Genomic DNA, 17412 nt, shown 5'->3' with positions numbered 1-17412 from the left:
AAATGGCAAAAACAAGCACTTTTATTGGTTGCACATTGACAATGCACAAATGCTCATTAGGGTAACATTATAGCCTGTTTTGCTGCTGTCGGCTGCAGCACTCAAAATGATTGACTCAGAAACATGAGAAAATATGGTCCAGGTTGAAAAATACCATAGTTACCGCTTAAAACTTTTCCTGACATACTTTGGCATCACATTTTTATGAATACTTGTGACATTAATTCTGTGTTTGTGAATCACTTGTTTGCTTGATTGTCTTCTCAATTAAAATATTTCAAAACATATAATCAATTATGCTTTTTTGTTTCTCTGTAAAAAGATATTTTCTAGTTCTCATGACATCTCTTGATAGTAAAACTACGTTCAGTATGTATGTATATCTAAACAGCATGGGTTAGTTTTCATATTATGTTTTCATAGTTGATTTAAATAGATTAAAGACATTGCTCTCACATATCATCCTATACTGAACATCACTTTTTCCACAGACAGTGTGAGGTTTTTTTAGCTGGTCTCTTATCTGCATCTTTTCTGAGAAATCAGTTATTTCTCACCTACATAATGTCGAAACAGCTCAGGGAAACTTAAGAATCAGGTTCATTTGGGTCTTGATAAGTTTTGGTGATTTATGAAACTTATTGGTGACTGAATTTGATTTGACTGACTAATCTAAGATTATTATTATTAGGTTTATTTGAGTCATATCTAGATTCCCTTTGCATGAGTGAGAGAAGTTTTTTTTACATTCTCTTCATGAATAAAGAAGTTAAACCTTCAGTTCAAATGTGTGTAAGTCGACCACAGAACAACAGGAAATCAGCGTTCTCGTCTGTGTACAGAAGAAGGTCAGAGCTGTTGCTGAAACCTGCAGAGGAGCAGAGAGCGACAGCAGAGGAGAGGAAGTGGTCACGGAGCAGCCTGCACGTCGTTCTCTCTGCTGAGAAAAGACGGAGGTGAAACCTTCAGCTTTACCACAACCTCCGTTTCACAGAGTGCACCTGCTTCTCTGCACCGACACCCCCACACTGCACTGCAGCTCTCTGAGCAAACAGCTGGAAAACTTTTATTTCTGTGTCAACTGAAGCTACAGAGTCAACATACGTGTGTTACATATACAACAGCTGTTTACTGTCATCTGGTGCAAAAACATGCATCTGACTGTTTTTTGGGTTGAGCATGAGAGTGATAATTATAGTTACAGTCAGAGAGATTAGATGATTGTTTAGACTTCGAACGGCTATCAACAGTTTATTTAGAGAGTTTGTACAAGTGCTGTTTTTGACTGAAGTCTTATTTTTATGTGCGGGGGTGGGCTTCATTTCAATATTTGGGGAGACATATTAAGGGAGGTTTGGGGATATAAAACACTTCCTCTCCTGCATTCTGGTGATTTTTTATGCAACAATTTGTACATTTTTTTTCATCAGTTTATGGTGTAAACGTCTTTAATTTGGTCAAAATTAAACTCTTCTGCTCTCCTCCTCATTACTTTTATGGTTTTACTGTCCTTTATGTGTTTATTTAATCTGCAAATATGGGACCACATTTTGAGACATTATGCTGACTATATCTAAAAGATAAGTTGGTCATGTACTACTTTACTACACACATCTCTCCAAACAGTCTCTTTTCAGCAATGCTGGAGGAAATACTCAGTAGCAGTACTAAAGTGAAGAAATACCCAATAACAAGTAAAAGTCCTGCACTCAAAGCAAAAGTACAAAAACATGAACTACTTAGTTTTGAAAACAGCTCATGAAACTATAAATGTCTTCTTTATCAGTTAAGACTCCAGTGGGATTCAAACTACTTCAACTGCTACACGAACATATCCACAAATATTCTCTATTTTCTTTAATTTGCTTCCTGTAAAAACATGTTTTTACTCACAAACAGGAAACAGTGTGTGCGACACTGCAACAGAAACACGGTGTGTGACATCTGTGAGCTATTTAATTATATCTCCTCCTGCACATCCTGACCTTCAGATTCATTTATAAACTGCTGTTTTCATCTGTTTGTTAAGAAATGGGAAACAATTTATTACTCTCTGCAGTGTCATGAAGAAATTATTATTATTCAAAAATCCCACACAAAGAAACATTTGCACTGTGCAATACAGAAACATCAAAGTCTGATGAAGTAAAATAAAACACCTCTATTCTATTACATTATCAATTTGACAGGACTAATTATATTATGGGACATAAAAGCAGCAGCTGTAAAACACCAGCTACAATAACCTGCCTCAGCGTTATTATTAAAAAACTGTATTTTCACTGATGTTCAGCAACAAAACAAGACGACTGAAGCTTCTACAGAGACAGAAATGCTTCAGTCTTCCCAGTTTCACCTCAGAACCATCATCACACACATCATAAATACAATACCAAAAAAGATCATCTAAAAGGTTCAGGACCTTCATCAGTTTTGTTGTGCTATGTTAACTGTTTGAAATCTGACAATCTGATTTCTTTTGAAAACATGAGGAAAAGGCAATGCACAACTTGACAAGAAATGCCCCAAATATTGCAAGAAATTAGTGAAAGGTGAAAACATAAGTTTAAGAAAAAAACATAAACAGAAATAAACTAGAGAATAATGTCCAAGAAACTGTAGAATAATTATAATAATTACATAGTGTAATGATACACATTTGTCAATGGCTTTTTCTCCCTGGAGGAGCGAAGGGCCTAACTTAATGTATAAATATATATATATATATATATTTTATATCACAGAAAAAACGCTTGCTTATTGCATTTCACTTATGCGTTAGAAGGAAATCAAAACAATTTGCTCAGGTTTCAAAGGGTTAACACACTAAAAACTGCTTGAAAGTTGGCCTGAAACCTTTGAAAGAAATGAAAGCATTACTGTAAGCATCAGTGCTTTTCCCACTGAGACATGTCAAAGATGCAACAGCCAAAATACAAAAATATCTCCACCACAGATGAAGGTTGTTAAATCCTCATGAGAAATCACAAACCAGGAATTCTTCAGCAACTGAGTCAAGTTTCCCAAACAAAGTGTCCAGTTTCACCTTAAAACCACCATCATCATGAGATTTACAAACAATATGCAACAATACCAAAAGGATGCTAAAGTCTTAGCTTTTTTCTGATAGCTACTTTGCAAAACTCTACAAAATTACTCCAAACCAAAACATCTCTTGCTAAAGCAAACAATCCTTGCAAAACTCTGCAGACTCTTGTGTTTTGGGGTCAACAGATGCAAACACAGCATGCGACGCCCCAGCTACGCACTGATAAAATGAAATGAAAGTAGCTTGTGGCTTTTGCTATTTCTGTGTGCAGGGCAGAGCAGTTTGCAATAAAATGTAGTCATATGCACACACACAGGAATCAAAATGTGTAAGGCTGCATGGATGTGTATTCCAAATACTAATAATAAAAAGGGGGGAAACTTTTTTCCTCAAAATGCTCCAACCCTCCTTAAATAAAAGCACAGCAAGAAAAAAAAAAATGTGTCAGAAAAGATTAACAAAAAAAGAGCTACATTTCACCTTCTTTGTGGGTCAGGCCATACAGCAAGACTTCACCCACATCTGTCTATCAAATATTGACGTCCAAACCAAACCTTTTACCTTATTTGAAGTGCTTATTAAACATATTATATCTAAAAATGTTTTCACGTGTCAATAAGGAAAAAACACCTGGTTTAAGTTTTGCCAGAAGTGTGTTTTTAAATCAAAACTGAGTGTAAAGCAGAGAACACGCATTCACTTTGGCACATTTGGTAAATGCATTAGTTACAGTTGTTAATAGTTAAAGAGATAATGCTTCAAGAATAACTTTCAGTGTGTAATTTAGGGAAAAAAAAGAACCTGTGAATAGTTATCTGTTTCCTACCTTTCTGCTTTTGTTTCTTGTCCAAGAGTAAAATGTGAATTCCACCTCTAGTGTTCAGTAAAGTCTAAATAAAACATATAATATTTGACAATAATCTTCCTTTGGAAACATTTTCCATTGACACACATGAACTCTTTTTAGAGAACAGCATTAAAGCTTTGAAAGAAACAAAACTGTTCATTTAATCATGAGTGTCACAAATCACCAGCTGCCTAATTACTGAGAAATCATCCACACACCTGGTCTGAATTCAGCAACCACAGAGTGCAATTATCAGCCTGAAGTACGTATTGCACGATAAGAAGCAGAAATACATTCAAGAACATCATATTAACTAAGATATTTCACTAATTTGCACTTCAGTAACTCAATAAAAAGAAAATGTAATAAGCTGCTGGATGATTGATTTCTCATGTTGGGCGCCCTCTTATGGTACAAACCGGAACATCAAGTCACGCAGTCATTCAAACCACCAGCTTTTATCAAAATATTATTTTTTTATTATCAAATAATTACATAAAAATAAACATCACAAAGAGACAATAAACCCTTTGTCACTGATATGCCAAAAATATTGATTTAAAAAAGAGCAGTGGTCACAACAGTACAGCAGAGATTAAACCATTTCACTGGATTTACATCTTAAATCCTTTTAACATATTTTTTTAATAGTAAAATAATTCTCTAGAAAACAGAGAACATGTACATTAGGGTCAGAGAGTAAATAACTTATTTTAAGGACATGGCGGAGGAAGAAGGACAAAGAAACTTTTGCTTCCTCATTTAACTTTTTTAACTTTTACAGGTTTATGTGTTTAATTTTTAAGAGGTTTAAAGGTTCTTTATGTAACTTTTAGACAATTTTAGATCGTAAACACTGCGCTGAAGAAAGATATAACACACACGATGTCTTCACGTGAAATTCGGCAGATAGTAGACAGCAAAGCGAATATCATTTTAGAAGATGAGAGGGAGAGGTTAAAGGTTAGGTTAAAATATTTAAACTTTGTGGCGTTCTCTGCTGCTAAATATACAGCCAGATGTTACGTAGCTCCTTTACACAATAAGCAAACACAGGTTAATTAAGAGACATTACGTGGATTTAAAACCTGGAGCTGCATCACTTTTCTTGTGCTGATTTCAGATGCCTTTTACAAATATTTAAAACTTTAGACCTTGAACAAATTTGTGCAACTTGGTAAGAAATGTTCCACAAATTGCAAGAAATTACTAGATTTAGAAAGTTTTTTTTTTTTTAATTAGCTAGGGGAAAATGTCTAGGGAAAAAGGAAAAATAAAGACAGGAAAACAAATTTATTTAGAATGATCATAATTACATATTTATCTCTTTTTCCAATTCTCATCAGTTCTCATTTGCCTTGTTTCCTTTGCACTTTTACTTATTTCTGTATTTTATTTTTTTATTTATTTTTTAATTTTTTAAAAAAAATTTTAAAAAATTTTTTTTTTTTTTTTTACCAATTTTCAAATCATTTTCTTGAACCTTTTCCTAATTTTACAAATTTTGGGGTAATTTTTTTTTCTATTGCTCATTTCCGTCTTGTCGTGTAAAGAAATCAAGCCCATTTGCTCAAAGTTCAAAGGGTTAAACACTAAATAATTGTATTTAATATATTTTATTCAATTCCTCGACAACGTCATTATCGCAACATATCTCCAGTGACGGCGGTGTCGGCTACCAGAATCGGGCCAGTCTATTTGGCCCGTTTAAAAGTTACATACAGAACCTTTAATGTTTCCACATTCAGTGTTTAATGCAGCAGCGCTCGAACAGACTCCCTGTCCTCCAGGTTCACAGATTTATCTACAGTCATCGATCCTTTCGCATTCTCGAATTGTGATTCTGCACAACCTGGTCAGATTTTAGTGTTTGAGTCCTTTTGGCAAAAGTTCAGTGGTGGAAGGTTTTCACAATCCTCCAAAATCAGCTTCAGTGTCTCAAACACCAGCGCTCCTCCGTATCCCTCTTTTCCACGTGTCCCACAGTTTTTAAAACGCTCGGCGGCTTCAGCCTAGCCGACCGAACCTGTCGTTCCTCTGCAAGTGCCTGGTGCAGCTGGCGCAGCAGAAACTGGAGTAATACGAGTTAGAGCAAAGTCGGGCGTAAACGATCAGCTCGCAGTTGGCAAGCTCGGGCTGGTCGACGCATTCTGGAGGCACATCAACACCTGCAGCAGTTAAAAGACATTTTGTTTCCTTTTGTTGTGGCTCATAAAATCACTTCAGTACACAGAACATTGTGTAGTGTTCTGGAAAGTACATTAATCTTAAATTACTCCCCCTTGTGAGTCTTTTAAACTTTGTTTCTGCTTGTTTGTTCACCTGCACAGCAGAGATGTCAGTTTTTTTATGATGTATTATCTACATAAGATCTGTTTTTAGGTTCCAGATCTTTTAATTGCTGCCCACATCTCTGAAGTTTTCAGTGATTTAAATAGTAAAAGTCAGAATAATGAAGTGAAATATAATGGCAATTCAGTTAGAATTTAAACAGGTTTTTTTTCTTTTCTGATATCTAAAAGCAGAAAGTGATTATTATCGATATGGAAACTAAAATTTTTTTGGTATATTATTTTGCAAATGTGTTCATAATGACAGATTATTATCTTTACCTTGGTGTGTGTCTTTAGTGACTCGAACTTCAGCCGTGGCGCTCACAGAGTAGATGCCAGTGTAAGCGTTACAGGTGTAAGTTCCCTCGTCTGAAGGCTTTACGTTATTCAGGATCAGACTGCCGTCAGAGGACATCAGGATGTTACGACCGTCTGGACGCACAGGTACACCGTTTCTGTGAGGAACAGGATGAAAAGAAAATCAGCCTTCTGTAACTTTTTTAATCAGCTCAAATGAAAAAAAAGATGATTTCTACCTGATAAAAGTTACATTTTTGTGTGTAAAAATTCCAGTATAATGTTATTTTATATTTATTTTATGTTTATTTATATTTATATTATATGCAGGCTTGGAATGAGCTGCAAGGCATACTGAACTTGACATGTTTAAAAATACAAAACAGATCACTGTTGTTGCTGTTATTCTTTTAAAACCCTGATTTCTGTTTGTTTTTCTGACTGTTGTATTTGGGTATGTTATTTTTTGTGTGCGTCGATTTTTTTTAATGCTTTGTGATGATTTATCTTAATTTGTTCTTGAATATGGAGCTTTTGACTTTGCAACATATTTAGAGGAGATATTGCATCTAAATGGGACTTTACTGGTTAACAACAACAAAAAACATTTTAGACTATATAACTTTTTGCATGTCCGAGCCTCTCCAATCTTGTGTGTTTTTAGCTGGATTTATAAGGTTTGAACTTTGTGCCATGAAAACAAAGAAAAAATATTAAGGTTAAAGTTCAGACAAATATCACTTGAATATCTGTCCAAAAAAGCTTTTAAAATTAACTTTTGTCCTCTTGTTTTTTTTTAATTTGTGTAATTTTGTGATTGTTAGATATCTTACTTTGAAACCAGATTCTGTGCAGTTTCTTCTGTGTTGATTATTCTCAGGCCCATAATAAAGCATGAAGGATAAAAATGCTAAATTCTTGATCTTTATGTATTAGACGACTACCTGGACCAGCGATGTTGACGTTGTCTCCTGACACCACACAGGGGAGCTGAGCGGTGCTGCCTTCAGACACCTGGATGTTATTGGGAGCTGTGGTGATCTTCAGGTCGGCTGGATGATAAAAAAAACACAAAAAACATCGGATAAAAAGGGGATTTTTGTCAGCCTTAATAAAAATCTAGATATCCACTAAACAGTCTATTTTAGTGATGATGAGAAATACTGACCTCTCCTGGTTATTTGATAAAATTACAACATCAAGAAAAGCCCCGAAACTAATCATTATGTTAACAACCGCATGTTTAGTTTGACGTAAAATAATAACTCACCCTGGACTCTGAGCTGCAGCTGTCTCTGCTCCAGCTGCTGCTGAGTGGAGGCTGTACATGTGTACACACCAGAGTCTGAAGACTTCAGAGAGCTGACCATCAGCGTGCCGTCCGTATGTTGGACATACCTGCACGTATGCACGCACGCACACACACACACACGCACACACACACACACACACAACAGAACGTCAAGACACCTATTGACACTTGACCAGAACATAAAAAGGTCATATATTTCTATTAAAATATAGATGATGATACATGGATATTTTTTCATCTGTGCATAAAAAATTAAAGAAAGGAACAAAAATCCAAATGTGTGCACAGATAAATGTAAATGTATTTCAAAATACAGGTAAAATAAAAAATAATATCAAATATTTATTAAAGCCAAAAAATGTAAATGTTTTAAACTAAATTTAATAATGACAGAACAAATGAACAAATGAAATAAATATGTGAGGGATAATCTTTACAGTTTGGCACAATAAGTCAGTATATACAGGTGTGCAGCATTAAGTGTTTATCTAGTTCACAGTGAGGGAAGAATTAGGCTGTTCAGACCCTTAGACTGTGGTAAAAGTAGTAAAAACGTACTGTAAAAATACTCCATTACAGTATTACAAGTATCCTCCTGTCTGTCTAGAGTAAAAGTACCTTCCTAACTATTATTAGCAAAATTAACTTATAGAATATACAAATTAATTGCATTTTTTCTGCAGGCAAGATAATCGATCACAAAAATCCACTTTTTCTTTTGTCTAGACTTTAACATTTCATTAGAATCACAATTAGATGTTTTGTTGTTCATAAATCTGAGTAGAGCAGTATGATGTTTACCTGGAGTCACTGAGGATCTGTCCATCTTTAGTCCACTGAATGTGGACAGACTGAAGAGCTGACGGAGGGACGATGGTGCAGGACATTCTGGCAGTTTGACCGGCTCGCATCTCCAGCAAAGAAGAGCCCGACCGCTCGATACTGAACCTGAGAGGAATAACACAGACAGAAGGTCAGTGACTGTTTCAACATTTACACCCTCACACATTTACTATATATCAGAGAGGTATGCAAAATAATAAGGCTGACTGATTTTTGTGTTCTGCATCGATAATCTTCAATATCTCTCCTTTAGATTTAATGGAAGAAACTTTTCTTGTGTAAACGGAGAAAAAAAGGTTGTTCTTACCGAGGGAAGGGAACATCTCTGGGCAGTGAGGTAGGAGACAGATGAGACGATCCCTCTATGGGACACACACAAGAACACACACACACACACACACACACACACACACACACACACACACACACACACACACACACACACACACACTGGGTCAATGCTCCTGGAATAATTCACTTACATAATGTCAGATTAACACCTCATGCATAAAGACCGGCTAACTTTTCAAGGTCAGCATGTTCTGACGCAACCTCTGACATCATCTATGACATCAGGGCTTCGCCCCAATCTTCAGGATTTCCGTGAGACGGACTAATTGGGGTCAAATTAAGGTTTTGACCGAATCTGGCCCCAATTAGCCGACTGCACACCGGCTGAAGGTTTCTCTCAGAAACTTTCTTCGAGTGCTCTGATCTTAAAAGACGTGGCGCGGATAATCCACAGTGTGTTTGTATCCACACATGTTTTGAATTTATAGATAGAAATCAAAATGTATTTTTCTTAAGTTTTATTAAATAACTGTATCTCTTGTAATCCAAAACCCATCCTGTCTCCTCATGCATACACTTACACTTAAATCACACACACAAATAAAACTCCGTTTCCTGACCTCTACCCCTGATCCACCATTTATTTATTTTGCCCATCCTGATTTGCACCGGTGGTCTTTAAGCTTAAGTGTATTTTTAACTGTTATTATCTAAATTCTTATTTTTTATTGCATAATTGCAAAATGATCTCTAAATTATATAATTAAAAAAACTAGTGAAAATGGTTAATATGATTGTATAAGTTGTTGAAACTGAAATAAAAACTGCGTTGAAGTATCTCTGCATTACCTGTGACGGACAGGTAAATGTAGCGGTGGTCTCTCTCCTGCTCACGAGTCGCCACACACAAGAACCAACCAGAGTCCAGCTTAGTGAGAGGACCGACCAACAGGGAACCATTAGGCTGCTGGTGATGCCTGAAGAACGCACGAAACAAGAAGCGAAGAATAATCACAAACACTGACAGAACAAACAATGAGATAAAGTGAGTGTTTCCACTGACCTGTGGTTAGACAGAGGGATGCCATCTCTTCTCCACTCCACGATGACGGTGGAGGACGGCGGCGGGCTGACTCTGCAGGGCAGCACAACTGTCTGACCCACTAAAGCTTCCACTGTGGACGGGTCAGTCTTATCGATGGTCACTTCTCCCAGGGTCAAACTGCGGAAACAAGAGGATACAAGGATAGAAGGAAGAAAGGAAAGGAGGGAAAGAAGGACGTAAGAACAGGAGGAAGTTGGAAGATTGAAGGAAGGAGAATGAAAGAGTCACTTTATGCTCCACTGTTGGTACTTTTATTAGTAGTCACCAAAGCAAGCATAAAGATCGCCCACAACCTGGCTTTGGAAGATTAACAGAGAGAAGACAGAGAAGGGCTTTGGCACACAAATGGCCCATGCAACATGAAAAGTGACAAGACGAAACAATGCAAACAAAAAACTCAACGCACAACAAATCAAAGACAAAAGACAATTTCCCTCCACCACATTAAAACCACAGTAAGTTCCCAGCGACCGGTAAAATCCCCTAAAAGAAAGCTAAGTGGAGCTAATACAAGACAAAGTTTAGTGACCACACACATACACCGACAGATGAAGCATCACAGCAGAACCTTTATTAGCTCAATCTAATGAAATCAAGGTGACAAGACAAAGCACAAGGATGGTGGAAACAGTGAGGTAGCAGCAGGCACAAATAAGCACAGGACGACTAACATGAACTCCACGCAGACAGTGAAAAAGTCCCAGAAGCATTAAAACAGAAGAAGAGCTGTCCATTTTAGGGTTGCTGTGAGGTTTGACGACTTCTCCAGACATTTTTGTCAAAGTTAAAGGAAGAGACAAGCGTGAGAGTGAGAGTCTGTGGAGCTGGCGGTACAGTGGCGTAGCTGTTGGTGTATTTTACAAAGCAAAGGGTGTAGATTATATCAGCGTCATAGGAGTGATGGCGTCCACTTACAGGAAAGAGCATTAAAAAAGCACATGTATAAATATCAAGTATTTAAAGAGTAACTTAACACCACATTTTTCACTGCTAGGACAAGGTTTCATTTAAAAAATCATGAAACCAGTATCAATACCAGTCCCCTCAACATGATACCAGTAGAGTTCTTCAAGCGATACCCATAACGTGAATAAACGTAAATGTAGTATGGCCGCACTCTCAATGTTTTAGTGTCTTCTCTGCATGCATGCTGCTGCTGCAGGAGTGCGAGCTCCACACAGAGGACAGAGTCTGCCCTGCTGCACACACAGTTACAGGGCTAACTGTTTGCATCACACAGCTAATGTTACCTAATGGTAATTAACAAAAGAGTCGGTGTCGCTGTGAGATTGATGTGACTGTGTAACGAGTCAGTACTGGTTATTAGGTGCCGTGTTACTTCGTGCTAACTGAGCAAACGTTGAACTGACCGGACAGAGAGCAACTCCAGAAATAGCAATAACAGAAAGTTTGCTACTATAGCCATACTTTCAAATATTTCGGACACACCTTGGCACGCTGAACTGCAGACTCCTTCAAATACGCCACATTCAACATCACCACACCACAAACCGTATGGGTTCTAGCTGCTGCTGCAAAGGATGAAATGCAGGTATCGTTTGACCGGAGATGTTTCTATACTACTTGGCAGTGGATTATTTTAATCAATACCTTACAGCCCTATTCACTGCCCTCTTCTGGTTAAAAGTTTTGGATGTGTTGCACCCAGCAGTTGCGTCATGATGTACTGAAACACCCTGAAGTACACCTCTACATCACTGCAGCAAAAACAAGACTTTCAGTTGGTGTTAAGTTACTCTTTAATTTTGCTAAATTTGAAAGCTTGAAAAGAAAGCAAGATTGACATTTCAGTTTCATTTCTCTTGAATTAGAGATGCTTCATTAGTATCTTCCTGACATTTAAATGTCAGATTATGAGAATAATGTGAACTGGTATTTTTCATTTTTGGACTTTATGGAGCTTAATTCTCGATTTAATTTTCTAAATTTGTTGTGCATGCAGGCTGGAAGTATTTACGTACATGACACAATGACAAACAACTTTAACTTGCGGTCACATTTTTGGAGGGGGGAGTGAATGATGCACAGGATTTGTGTGTGGATGTTTCCTTCAGTTCACTCTTTGGCCCGTCTCACACTCAGGGCAGCGCTGAGTGGACTGGGGCTCTTCAGCAGGGGTAGGGAGGCTGTTTACAGCGTTATGAGGCCAGTGGAGGCGGGGCTCGGGCAGGGAGTGAGCTTTTCGCCGTGCTCTCTGGGTCTTCGGGGTCTTACCTCGCTGCTGGGCCGGTGTGCTGTGCAGCAGTGGCAGGGGAAGGCCGGCGTGTGCGCAGGTAGATTCTAGCTCTGTGTGCATGTGTGGCGGCATTTGCGGCCTGTCTGCCGGTGCCGCCGGTGCTGCCAGTTGAGCCTCCCTGGACTGTGAAAACCCTCCCCATGTTGCGTGATCCCCCACCTGTGGACCCTCCGGAGGTGGATCCTCTTGATCCTCCTCCAGTTGAGGACCTTCCAGAGGTGGGTTCTCTTCTGGGAGCCGGCTGTGCGCGGGGAGCGACCGGCGCCGGGCTGTGCTGGCTCACCTGCACGCAAGCCCTCTGGCACTCAGCGCGGTTCATGAAGTTGTTGCTGTTACCGTGGCAACCTCCGTACCAGAAGTGCACACACTTGGAGGTGATGACGTTGTAGTGGTAGCGGGATACCCAGGTGCTGCAGGAGCCGGCGGCGTGAGGCAGGGAGCAGATGGAGCGTTCAACTACAGCAGAGAAACAGAACGGTAACAAGTTAGCAACAGGAAGTCAACAGACTGAACTTCAAAAACTAATTCTAACTTTTGTTATACTTTCAACTGTATTACTTGGTCTTCATTAATGGATAGAGTTTGCTTGACATCAGACTCTGATGAAGGTCATGTAATACACTTTAAAGGTGCTTTAAAAAGGTAGTTAGCAGACCTTAAGTTGGGATAGCTTTTGTTGTGCTATTTGTGGGGTCGATCGTGAACTTGCTTTTCTCGCATGCCTCCACAGTAAATGAAGAATCCAAAAACAGATATTTATTCTCGAAGTCTCAAAATAAAAGAAGTTTTTCCTCAGTGTGGCCGTTAAAGTCCATTGCAAATATGTAATCCTGTATCTGATATGTCGCAGCGTCTTACTGTGGTTGGGTGGGTTGGGGCAGCCCTCCCCGTTGGGTCCGTCTGCGGGTGTCGTGCGGTCATAACAGCAGCCGTAGGTCGTGAGACGGCACTGAGCTGCGTTCTCAGTGGGCAGAGAGGGAGCAGCCTGAGGACACGTGACGAGACAGAGTCAAAGGAAGGTTTTATAGTCCGTGTATGGTATATACTATATAAAGAGCCAGAAAACATGAAATAAACTGTAAGAATTTCAGCTATGTTTGCTCACGGTGGGTGCAGGAGCAGAATACTCGGCGCAGCCCTCCCTGTTGGGGCCCCGAGCAGCCGTCACTCCGTCTTGGCAGCAGCCATAACTGACACACAGAACAAGGTGGTACAAACAACGAAACACTTTGTCCTGAACATTTGAGCCAAAAATAATGTATATGTGACATTTTTAAGAAAGCCTCAGTCTTCTGGTGACTGCTGACGCCAAACAATTTGCAATAAACGCCAACACAAAGGCACTAAAACAGAGTTATGTAACCTCAGCCACAGCGTAATGACAGGTTGGGGTTGGATACCTGGTCTGGACGCAGTGTGGCTGGACAGGAGTGGGATCTGGGACATGTGGGCAGCCCAGATTGTTGGGGCCCCCGGCTGAAGTGCGTCCGTCTGGGCAGCAGCCATAATAAGACTGGCTGCAGTGGAGGGCCGCGGCGGAGCCGTGAGGGTCGTGGACTGTGTTCGTCTGGGTCTGATCCGTCTCGGGCCTGTGAGCTGCGATGAAACGGAGCGAGGGGGGAGAGTTAACACATTGTACATGCAGACGAGATCCCAGGGGTCATGGTGTCTTACATAGAGTACACACAACGCTTCAGAAACGCTCAATAGAGTCTGAGCTATTGTACTTGAGGCCACACAGAGAGCGTAAACACAAAAGAACAGAAAAAGGAAAAGAAATGCTACAAAATGCGTATGATTAACCAAAAGAAACCACTTGTTTCTGGAGGGATAAATAAACTAACAGCGGAGAGAGAGTCGGGACAAGAAGTTCCAGCAATGAGAATAAATAATCTCACAGTAAATTAACCTCAAACTTGAAATTCCTGACCACTGGGACGGTGCTGCAGAATGCCACAACATGCCAAAAACACCACAGCCAGCACTTGCACACTTCAGTGCTTCGGAAATATTTTAATCAGGCCAACAATGCCCATGGACCCCTGAAAACATGTCAATCAGGCGGCCGGGATAATTAGTGCAGGGACAGGGAGGGGGGGCTGATGGGCACAAAGTGACAGGAGTTATATCAGCAGAGAGGAGGAGGAGGTGCAGGGGGACTGATGAGGAGTGATTATTAGAGTGCAATCCCACCTACAGCATGTTTTGTCTGGTACAAACCAGAATGGAAAAGGTTTCATTTTTAGAGAAGTGTCGGTTGCAAATGTTAACCCTTTGAGCAGATTTGCTTGATTTCTTTTTAAGAAAAGGGAAAAGGGCAATAAGCAACTTAAGAAGTGTCCCCAAAATTAGCAAAAAATAAAATAAAATAAAATAAAAAGTACAAAAATATACCTAAAAAAATAGGAAAAAACAACAAACACAAATTACCTTGAAAATTTACTTGAAAACAATTAATACTTTAAAAAATAATCTTAAGTATAGAATGATAATTATATAGCTTTTTTTGTTTGTTTGTTGTTTTTTTTTTTACATTTTCCCTATCTTTAAAAAGAAAGATTTTCCTAAGCTGCTAACTTCTTGCAATTTGCTGAACAGCTCAGGTTGCTCATTGCTTCCCTCCATGTTTTCAAAAGAAAGCAAACCAATTTGCTCAGAACTCTAAAGTTGAAATGATTGTGAAGGCGTCTGAAAGCAGCACAAGAAAACTGATGTGGATCCAGGTTTCAAAGGGTTAACATCATGTTAACAAATAGATTTCAATCTCATTTGCTTTTGAACAGTTGCCACGTTATTTGATATGACTTATTAGCTAGAGAGCTGGAACACACAGCACTCGCTCACAGGACTAGTTTATTACTGTTTTTAACTTGTTTAGTTTAACTCATTATTGTATTATATTGCTTCATATCATTTCTGATTAAAAATATATATATTTTATAGTATTTTATTTATAATGATTGACACTGTACATTTTAAACTGTTTGTTTTTACATCTTTATCATGCACTCAGGTCTCTCTTGAAAATGACATCTTGGTCTCAATGGGACTTATCTGGTTATATAAAGGTTTATATAAACGTGTCTCTTTTTGTCCGGACGGTGAGTGGTGTAACTGTCATCAGACAGGTTTTTACTGATGTGAAACAGATAAATCTGAGTCTAACCTGTTGAGTGGTCGGGCACATAGGGCTGGAAAACAGTCTGTGTGTTGTCGTGTCCTCGTGAGTCCTGGACGCTGGGAACGACTGCACTCACAGACGGAGAACAAACAAAACAATGAGAGCGATTACATGGACAAAAATGACCTGATTATGAGGCTGATCGCGCTTATGATCATATTTGAGATATAGTGTTTACATGAGCCCAGAGAAACCGGGTTAATCGTGTCCTCAGTACAGATCCCAGCTCCTTTCAGAGTATATTTTTCTAAATAATATTCTGAGAAAAACCTCAGAATTGCTTATTAAAAGTTGGATATTGTCTGAGTTTATTAAGGCGCTATTTCTTCTGAACAGGCCCGCTTTACAGTAATGTCTCTTCAAAGTCCGAAAGCTGATGATAATCTGATGATTCTGAGCTAAAATCAGAAATAGCAGCAAATTTTCTAACTTTTTCTCGCAAATTTGCAACTTTATAAACTCAGAGCTATTAATAGCTATGTTTTTTTCTCAGAAATATGCTACTTTATAAGAAAATCGCAGACTTTTTTTCTTACAAATTTGTGACTTTATAAACTCTGAGAATATCTGGCTTTTTCGTTCACAAATTTGTGAGTTTTTTTCTTACAAATCTGCGCCTATATATGACTTTTTTCTGGCAAATTTGTGACATTAATCCTAGAATTTTTTTAGAGATTTTGTCTCAGAATAGTGGCCTGTTTTTTTTTTTTTTCAAAAATCTGCAGTGGCCCTAATATGCTGTTGTACAAACAGATACTCCGAAAACCCGATCATAAACGAGTTATCATGTCAATGTAAATGCATTCAGCATACAGCGTAGGTCAGTGGTTTAATTAACTCATTGAAGGCTGATTTGACTCACTTTTGAAGGTAGAATTCAACAGTTAAAACTTATTAAGGTCTATAGGATTATACAGGGTCTATGACCAAATTATATTACCAGGTATTTTCAGTATGTTTGGGACTCTCACGGCCTGAAATACGAGGTCTAGTTTATCCAACCTGAAACACTGAAATCTGCTTTATCCTTCTTGTCTGATGAAATCACAGTTCATCTTACTCTGTGTTTTATTATTTGCCTTTGTTTGGCTTTTAGTCTCTTTCATTTTCTGTATGTTTTAAATGCATTCTGTTTTTATTGTAAGGCGCTTTGTAAGTTTGTTTTCAAAGTTGCTTTATAAATTAAATTCACTTTTATAGGTTTATTATAAACATGCAGGGAGCGGGAGGGTGTAGAGCAGTAAAATGAACATCTAATTAAAATGTCATGTGAACAACAATATAGGTAAAGCAGAACACTTATGCACAACATTGGAAAAATGCGCGAATGTGAGCAACATGTGCAATCTTGCAACACAATATAAAATTAAAATATATGTTGCATGAGCAGGAGGTCTAATTTAGGAGCTCGTGTTGCGTGTGCTCACCCTGTGGGCTGTAGCAGGACTGGGTGTTGCAGCGCTCCATTGTGGCGGGTTTGGGGTTGGCGTTACATTCCCTCACAGGGTACAGGTTCCTGTCCTGGTCTGAGCAGATCACCTGTCGCTCTCGTGAGCCGGAGCCACAGCTCTTAGAGCACTGACGGAGAGATTATAACAAATAAAAACTTAAAAACTTAATGATACTTCACATTCACCATCAATAGCTGCACATGAAGGTCCCTGTGTTGTTTGTGCTTGCTGTTCCGTGTCCTGCTCACCAGTCCCCAGTCTCCAACGTGCCAGCTGATCTGTCTCAGGCAGGCCGCCATCTCACAGCGGCGGGCGGCAGTCGGGCGGAGCAGAGCGCTGCAGGCGGCTTCCTCCAGCCTCATTCCTCCTGAACCGACGCAGGTGACCTCTCTGGTCTGTTCACCTACACCGCAGCTCACCGAGCACTGCAGACACAGATTACACCC

At 39.1% G+C, this 17412-nt stretch overlaps 1 pseudogene; it reads right to left on the bottom strand.

Moving 5' to 3' along the window:
* Nucleotides 1-5721: 5721 nt before the first annotated feature.
* Nucleotides 5722-17412, bottom strand: part of LOC121953461 — a 29415-nt pseudogene continuing 17724 nt past the window's right edge.

The sequence above is a fragment of the Plectropomus leopardus genome, chromosome 14, assembly GCF_008729295.1.
Source record: "Plectropomus leopardus isolate mb chromosome 14, YSFRI_Pleo_2.0, whole genome shotgun sequence".
Lineage (NCBI taxonomy): Eukaryota > Metazoa > Chordata > Actinopteri > Perciformes > Serranidae > Plectropomus > Plectropomus leopardus.
This window is presented reverse-complemented; position numbering and strand designations above follow the sequence as displayed.